The sequence below is a fragment of the Lepisma saccharinum genome, chromosome 19 (genome assembly GCF_977018435.1).
Source record: "Lepisma saccharinum chromosome 19, izLepSacc3.1, whole genome shotgun sequence".
Taxonomy (NCBI): Eukaryota; Metazoa; Arthropoda; class Insecta; order Zygentoma; family Lepismatidae; genus Lepisma; species Lepisma saccharinum.
In genome coordinates this window covers 5403831-5413692 of record NC_139247.1, presented here as the reverse complement: position 1 = coordinate 5413692, position 9862 = coordinate 5403831, and positions in this window count along the sequence as shown.

The window sequence follows — 9862 nt, the reverse complement described above, 5'->3', positions numbered from 1 at the left end:
ATAATTGTTAAGAACAAGCTCATGGATAATAATATACATAATAATATTTTGTCCTACGTGACTATGAGGTCTAAGACATTATGCTGTGCGCTCTGTCTACTGGGCGTGTGGAAATTTGTCTCTCCTTGAGGAAGCATAACAATATTTGTTTTTGAGAAATTAAAAGTTCACTGAGAACACTCCTGGCACCACAGAGATCACACACACCAGATCTCTCAGCCGACATATAAGAGTTAAGGGATTGTGAAATATGACAAATTTCTGCAAGGTGATCATTGTGTAAAATATTGTGTGTATAAGTCCACTTTTTATGCAAAGATAGGCTAATCGGGACTGGACCTACAATTTAATGTGGAATCTGAAACACTATCAGCGTCCACCGGGGATCGATCCCGGAACTCTTATGTATACAAGGCGAGGTCGTTACCACTATGTCGTCAGGGAGGGCCTGTATATTTTAACATACATTATGTACTATATACGCATGTTTGTAATATAAAATGGCATAAATATAATAATCTATAATATGCAATAATGATATAGTGTGTTATTGATAAAATGAATAAATATGCTCTGTGATGCAAAAAGTGAATCACCTTGTAGCGTGAAGACAAAATAAAATAATAATTGTACTGTTTCTGTAATCAGTGAACTTTCGGGCTAAGTAATATGTCCATTTTTTTATAGTTTCCAAACAATAATATTTTCTTGGTATTCCCCATACCTCACGGAGTCAGAAATTCTGGTGGTGTAGAACTTGCATCACTACCCTTCAAAGAGGTAAGGCACACTCATCCTGTGCATGTTGCTTCGTATTGCTCCCTGTCAATATTATAATTCATTTTCCAAACTGGTGCAGTTCTAAGCTATCATACATATGCATTTTCTGCAAGCAGCTGATAATTTTCACTGAACAACCAGCTTCCTCTCCTATGTGTTATGTGTTTCGTGCGAGAACGAAGTTCACAAATCACACGAAAATCGACTCAAGAAATGCCATACCAAGCTCCACCAATTTCGCGACAGGACTTTTGGAACGGCCAACGCCCATAACTCGTTTAACGCATTAAATACATGACACTTCGGAAATGCACCCTTGATTTTTTTAGGTATTTTCTCTCTCTCCTCCTAACTTTAATATTCTCCAGAAGAAAACTCCTCAAATAAGCTAAAATTGTTATTTACAGTGGCAAATGCATTTTGTGTTCTGTTTTTCATGTTCCACTCCTCTCGTTTGCCCTTAAATATGGTGAACACATGCACACACACACGTGTATGTGTTGGAGTCAGTGCTCACTTTTATATTTGTAATCTTTGGCCCACTGAAAATTGTGAAGTCAAGGTATATCTTTTGATCTGATTGGTTGAGTTATTACCAAAAATAATTAAATGACTTTTCTAACATAAAATATTAATACCACTTTCATTCACATTGCTTCTGAATAAAGAGGCACATAAAATCTTTTGATTCTTGTTAGAGAATTTCCTAATCAAATGGAGATCAAGTGCAAATGTTGTGAATTCTACAGTAAAGGTGGTTCTTAATCACTAATGAGATTTCCATTGTTATAAAACTTGCAAGAAACACAAGACCACACCAGCAAGATTTTTACCGTGATCACAACCATACATGGAAATTCTACGTTGTGGGATCTCATCTCGATTGTGCTTTTTTTTTGTTTATTATTAGTTTTGTGTCTAACTGAACTTGTAATTTCACCACATTGACAACTTTGTAAATTACAAATATGGAATATTTGCATACCATCCTTCCTCTTTTGAAAATAGGAACATAAACTATTTGATATTTGAGTTACTGGAAAATTGTTAATCTTACACTATGTAAGATTATATAGCTAGTTGCACAGTATTGCTTTACAAACTTATAATCTCACATCTGAAACTGCAAATGAAATAGCTCAGGTGTGATTTTGAAAAGTCAAAGTTTGTTACTTTAAAAAAAAAAGTCGACGGTTTATTGTAAAAGAAATCCATTGAAAAAAGTCAGCTTTTCCTCAACTCTATTCTCATGTCATACACACTACAAAGAAATCAACATTGGTTATCCAGAATATCCCAGAAACACAGAGTTATTCTTGATATGACCTGTCCTTCTCTAACAGTGAAGTGAGTTTGGCTGGAACATAGGAGTTAAACCCAATAAAGGGAAGAAATATTTGAAATACGTTATTTTTCCCTTCCTTCTGTGTAGATTATTTTACATCACCTTTCTGCCTCCTGTGATTGTGCGACACTCAATAATGAAGAGGTTTTCACAGGATATCAACCAGGTGATTTCCAGGTAGGCTTCCTGGAATGCTTTGCTGCCAGGAAAGCTTCTAGAATTAAACTCAATAATGCTTCCATCAATCACCCAGTGTTCAAACATTACTTTGTAAAAAGTCACATAAACCATTTTGCTATGGAAATTGGCAACTCAAATTATACTTACTTGTCATGACATACCCACTGGAAAAAACAGAATTCACCTCTCTGAATCCCATCGTGATTTGTTTTGATAATGATGAATTTGTTTTAATCCTATTTATTATATTGACACAAAACATGTTGTCAGAGAAATGGGTGCCGTATATTCATTTCATCACAGGCTGTACATATGAAAATGTAGAGAGATGCTCGTATCATATGAAGCTGCATGTCAGTTTTGTAAAAAATGTGCATGAAGTTTGTATTTATTTTCTTTCTCTGTAAACATCACTATTTTCTTAGAACTTGAAGATAAAACTTCATCCCACTTCCAATTTTATGTATCGTTTTAAATTAACTATAACTTGGTTGATGGAATATATTAATAAATTAAAATGTATTAAATTTGTTTTGATTAGATATATACATGAAGGCTGGGGCATAAGTCATGGCAACATGAAGGCTGGAGCATAAGTCATGGCAACTATTTTTTTTTCACTAAAATGCAGGACCGACCAGCACAAAAATTTGAAATTGAATAATGTAGAAAAAGCAGGTCAAGTGTACCAGGATTTGGTAGGGAAGTGCCAAAAATATTTTAAAAAGTTTCATTCTACATGTTTATTAGTCACAAGGCTACATTGTCAGTACAGAAACATAAGAGATCCAAACAAAGTGCTTTATTAACCCTCAAAGTAGTCCACCAGAGCATCCATAACATGCTGCCAACAACATGGGAAATGCTTTCCCTCATGTGGGAGGTCTCAAATGCCATTCACCTCATCAGTGTGAGTCATTAGATCTCGCATTTCATGACAATGAGAATTTCCTCTCAAACCGAAACTGTCTCCTGCATGATTGACCCGCTCTAAATCAATTCTACACAAGAAGAAAAAGAGGGCAAAGCAATAAACATTGTCTATTAAAGCCTACCCTGCAACCATAACCCAACTCACCACCCTTCCCTCTGTACGTATCCTTCTTAACCTCTCTTCCCTCTTACAAAATAGAAATATGTGGAAAAAAGATGAAATAATTACAAATTGAGCTGGTTTCTGCCAAAGGCTTTTCCAGAATAGGCTGGAGCATCAGTGCACCCTACAGCACCCAATAAAATAATGAGTTGTTCTGTCTTTTCCAGAAAGGCCACTACATCAGTAAACTAAATAATATTATAAAATAGTTCAGTTATGAAAATCGTGACAATGATAAAAATTATTTACAATGGAAATACATAACTAATAAATAACTAACCCAACACTTTATACTTAATACAATGAGGAGCCTTTTGTACAGTAATGCAACTGCTGTCTAAAAATGTACATGGTAACATTGCTATAAGCTGCCTGGTGTTGAGTAGTCAAATCATCATCCTGCCACCATGGGTTACTGCCATGATATCCCAGGTCTTCGCAGTCAATTACGTGTTATCTCATACAGCACAAAAAATGATAATTATATTTTGATAGCCCTAACAACACTTTCACAAAGTGATGTTTATTGAGCTGTTTCAGTTGGCTGCTCAGTGTGAGAACATAATCAAATAAAAATTGATATTGACTTACTCAAATATCACGAGCAGACTGGATCATTTTGTGATCTCAAAATGGTCGGCTACCTGCTTGAACAGCAGAAAGGCTTCACGAAATATCCATGCTCAAGAGAAACACTGGACACAGAAGGAGTGGCCCATTCCTGAAACTCTGGAAGTAGGAAAACCAAACATCGTTATTGAACTATTTGCCAGCCAAGAGAAGGTCAATGAAAGCACTCTCCCTGTACATTTTGTGTATTGTGTAAAATTTGTTACAGCAAGCACACATATTTTCACCTTTATTTAGAATGCCATTTTAATATAATTCTACAAGCTTCAAAGACGTTACTCTAACCTGGAACCGTAGTTTTTATTTATAATTATACAGCAGCATAAACTTCAATCCTACTTGCAAAATTACAATGTAGCTGCTAATACATAACATTTTCAGAATATGTACATAAATGACCACTTAATAGAATGTATTACTAAACAAGAAAATGTAACCAACTATAAATTATATTTAATCGCCTTACATTCAATAATGTTCAACACAAGAAACATGGAATTACATGACTTAAGGACAGCATGTTTTGCCAATAAAATTCCTTTAAATTTACTTAAGCCACAGACTGTAAAGAGAAATTTTAAACGAATGCAATCCACACTAGATAAAAAATGGTTATCAAGTAGCTATTCCCTCAGTCCAAGTTTTGAAATATGGCACTATGCCATTGGCTCACTGTTTGTTTCATAAAAAAAAGTTTGTTTCCTTAAATATCCTTATTATTAAAATTTGAGAAAACCTTTTACTGGAAGTGGGTACCTGGAGGAAAATGAAGTTGGTAAAGGCAGTGTTAGTATTAGTCAGCAATGAACAGAATAATCTTTTGAAACCAGGGAGTTCTTTTTGAAAAAAATCTTGTATATTAAAGAAAAATAATATTTTCGAAAATTAAAAAAAAAATACTCAACTGCAGATGTGTATTTTCCTCAAGAATGACGTAACCATTCAGTAAATGAATATTAACTAAATGGTAAATCACGTCTTTACTGATGAGATTTACTCTAGATATCAGCCAGGCCAGTTCTGCATATGTTTCTGAGCTTTGAAGTGCTAATGTCACCATCATTCAATCCCTGAAGATGAGAGAGGCATCCCAGCTGGAATTTTCTATTGATTGCAATTGAAATTTTAATTGGATTGAATTGGTTTCAATTGGAATGAATCGGATTCTATCAGATGCCTAATATAGGTATCGAAATGTATTAGTTTCAATCGGAATCCAAACTGAAACCAATTAGAAAATCAAAGCAATTTCCAATTGGTGAATTCTATCCAATTGTAAGTTTTTATATATATATATTGTAGAATCAATATAAATTCATTTATTGCCTCAAAGAATAGGTAGTATAATTCTTGACACCATGTTTCTTGTGATTTAAAAGTTCATTGCAAAAACAGCACATTTGAACTGAATTTGTTCTGAATTCTAATGCATACTACTGAAGTCAGATTCATCTTAATAAATACCTAATAAGAACTCAATCTTAAAGCAGCTACTAGTTGGAATAAATGTTCATATTAGTTCTTTTTTTTTTTTCAATATAGAATTTCCATGGTTGTTGTTGTGTACGTAATGAGATTTAAAAAACGAGCAATCTTTTGATCAACTAAGTCGATCTTGGCAGTGTATTGTTTGTGTTATAACTTTTTAAAGTGTTGTGAGTCAGATTCTTTGTTTACCCTAATTTGTTGCTGTTTTCACAAGTATAAGAAAAGAACAGCATGTCAATTTATGAGTGAAGTAGCATGTTTTTCGATTTTCTGTAAGTGTGTTAAACACAATAAAGCTATAGAGTTAAATACAAGCTTATACGAGTATATTTGAAAAAAAATTGTGCATGAAGTTTTTCTAACTTACAAATCCCACATGCTTTACCAGAGATTTATTTTACTTATTTTATGATTACTCCATTGCATTTACAGTTGTAAAGATAAGAATTTTTCATAAGCAATATATTGAAAACAATAAAATACTTTCCAATAGAAACCAATTCATTACAATTTACCAAATGGTTCCAATTGGGCAATTGAGAAATCGGTTCCAATAGTGTCTAAAAAGTCATATCAGAATCAATGGGAAAAATTTCCAGCTGTGGGACACTGCATGTTCCATGTTATGACGGAAATAATTCATCATCATGAAAATAGCTCGAGATCATTGTCATTACTAATATGCTGCATTAGATAACAGGAGAATGCAATAATGAGATCTTTAACCTTACAACATACACTATAAAACCTGGAGATCTTGAGATCACTCTACCATGTCATTGTTCCCTGACCATAACTAGTGAAAATTTCATCACTAGAACTTTCCCTTGTTCTGGTCAATCAAAAGATACGGAAATTTATAACGTTTTACCTGCTTCTTGGTAAAAAAAATCCCACTATGAAAGTGAACATGGAACTAAGGCAACCGAATTTAAACATTTTAATTGTTTTGGTTCTACATGGCCAAAAAAAATAATTTTCTTAAAAATCTTTACACACACTGAAGCTACTAATCTGGATAAGAATATCGTGACAACAATGTTCTACCTACTTTCATGGCAAAAACACCATTCGAAAACATCCTTTATAATAATTTGGAACTATATTAATTGGATGGACGATACAAAAATATCTCTTAGAAGCTAATCAACTCATTGCACTTAGTCAGATTAAGAATACTGAAGCACACCCTAATCTAATAATATTAGGCGACACTCTTGTTTACAGTATTCTTTTTTACTCTTCATGTGTAGTTTGCTACTCTTTTGGCTGGCCAAACATCATGTAACTTGTAGTAAGAATTAGGATTCCACTAGAATCTCTCAGTAACTCAGTTACCATCATCATTCATCGCCATTTCCTGCCTCTGGCTGAGTTGTCACAGAAGTCAAGCCTCTCCATTTTGTCCTCTCTTTCCAGGGTGTTCTAATCTTGTCCTCTACTCCTAACACTCCACTATCTGCACCAACATCTTGGCAACCCCCTTCGCCTTACTCCCACTCGTTGTACATTGTAAACTCTTATTGGCAGTCTTTCTGCACACATCCTCTTCATGTGTCCAAACCATCTCATCTGTGCCTGATCTCCTCATTCCTTATTCTATCCTTTCTAGGCTTCCCCAATATACTCCTTAAAGATTTTATCTCCACTGCCTGCATCTTATCTTTCTTTTGTCTTTCTCTGTCATTGTCCAAGTCTCTACTCCATACGTAATGATTGGAGCATAATATGTGATGTATATTACCTTCTTGCATTTGATAGGTGCATCCCTGTTCCGTATTAGTTTTTGAATGCTCAAAGGGTCCACCACCCATTTGCCCTTTTCTGTTTTACCTTCTCAGCTATTCTTCCACTTCTCTCGATTATGCTCCCTAGATATTTGAAACTCTCCACTACTCTAAACTCTTCTGTGTCCACCTTTATTCTTGGTACACTACTCTCAATGTTATCTGACCACCCTGAAAGATTTCTAAGTCCAGAAATCATTTATTTGGCAACATAGCTATTGAGAACCAGCAGAGAGTAGAGAACTTTACTGCAGATCTCTCTACTAGATGAAAAACACTCTGGTAAAATATTTACATTCTTGGTTATAAAATGAAGTCAATAATTATATTCGCCCAACATATTAATAGAGGATATAACGGAAAAATTAAGTGTGATGAATTATTTTAGAGAATACTTGCAATTCAGCATGTTAAAATTGGAATCAGAGAATTTTTTGTGAGGTTGGAAACACTGCACTCGCTAGTTGTTCACCTGGTGGGAAACCTCTGTCAAGTGTGAACACAAAAGAGCATAATTACGAATAGTTTTGCAAATCAAATGTGAGAACACTTTGCAAAGTAACAATTCTCGCAATTAGCAGCGAGAATGTGTTGGTCGCATAGAAAAGTGGTAACTTGTGTAGTCATCATCACGTTTCGAGGCATTTGCTACAAGCAGTGTTGTGGAGTATTTGGTAAAGTACTCATGCCAGAGATATCTTTTTCCTAAGAATTAATGGTCTCGGGTTCAAATCCAAAGCTCTCCGATTGTTTTTTATTTTGTCTTCAGAATGGCATTCCGATACATTGAGTATGGAGTTTAGTAACTAAGTTGAATAATTTGTTTCAGAACATTCGAAAATATTAATTTGGTGTTGAATTCGACAAATGTTTGCAGCATCTCAATGTATTTGTTTTATCTTTTTGGCACTGAGGTATAAAATTCAGAGATGTGATTTATTTCAAAGCACTAACTTTCAACTCGATTCTAGGCATGCTACATGTGAAAAGTCTGCAAATATTTTGAAACTAATTTACATAACATATTCTTGATTTTTATTACAAATCGCTCTAAGTAATTCATTTTATTTTTCTCTAAAAGACAATAGAAACTTTCATTAATTTGGATCGAAAAATACCTAAATTGTTGTCACATTCCAACAAAGTATTTCTTCAAGGAATGTGATGAGGGCTGGAAAGTTGAAGAAGAACCATTTTCTGTCCTGAGCCTTCAAAATTATGCTGAACCTGATATCAGTCTATTTTCTTTCAGCTAGAACAAGAAAACATTATTATTATTATTATTATTGCATTTCTTAGCGTTTTTTGGCTTTAAGATCATTTTCAGTATTTTTGCCTCTTTTGTTACATTGTTCTTCATTTTAATATTTTTTCTCCTTCGTTTCGTGAATATTAAATGCATTTGGTATCTTACTTACAGATTTAAATTTCCTGACATGGCCCTTTTTGCACGTTGCCATTAAACGTCAATATATGGTCAATGGAAAAGCACAACTATTATTTTAAGTTAAATGTTTGTCAATGCATTAGATAATTGCTTGTTATAAATTCATTTTTCCTACAGCTGCTTTTAAAGTTAAATTAGTTACATTATGAAAAAAAAAAACATGTATGCCAAACACAACTGTATTTTAAGTTGCTGGTTGCCTACTGTATCGTGGAAGATCCATGCTTGAAGGAGATGAATGATTTCTACAAAAAAAGTTGCAGTGCTATGTTATGTAACATTGAAGTGAAAATAAAGAAAAGTAAATTACCACTGATGTGCTTGTATCCCTTTGTTCCAGTAGTTTAAACCACACTACTTGCACATCCATGAGTAATACCCTACATGTTTCAGGCAACTAACAGTGAAGAGTTACCTATGCAGTTAAAATACCTATGCAGTTGACTATCATTTTTTAAACTATATATTCAGTACACCCAATGGCGAAAGAAACAGTAGGAATTGTCCACCACCATTTCAATTTGGTCTGTATTACACATTGTGATGACAATGAATTGAAATAGTGATGTCAATTAGCACAGAACAATGCCTGCTTCAAGCCAACATAGTTTCATTCCGTAAAACAACACAGGATGTAGAATAAGTAGTAATTAAAATACCATTATGTTCGCCCTTGACTGTACTAGTGGCATCTATGGTGTACTGGTAACGTCCTCAACTTGTGTGACAGGAGTCATAAGATCAATTACACTGGTCAACAAATTTTAATTTATTTTTTTTTGCGACATGGATGAAAATTCACTTTTCTTTATCAATCCATGATGCTGAACACGATACTGACAATGAAAATGCCACTCAACTTCCGGTTTAAGAATTATACGAGGTATTGTCAAAAAGTTGGGTTTCCCAATGTTCTAACGTAGTGGAATGACGTATGCTTGGTGTGCATGTGACTTTTACGCTTGAACTGTATTATGCGAACAGTACAAAACGTGGGTATATTTCCATCTGCCTTTCCAAGTAAATTCATGAATCATAGTTTTTACATTAATCGCAAAATAATTATTTTCTGCTATACTACTGTATGGTGTGTTCTTTACTACTTACAT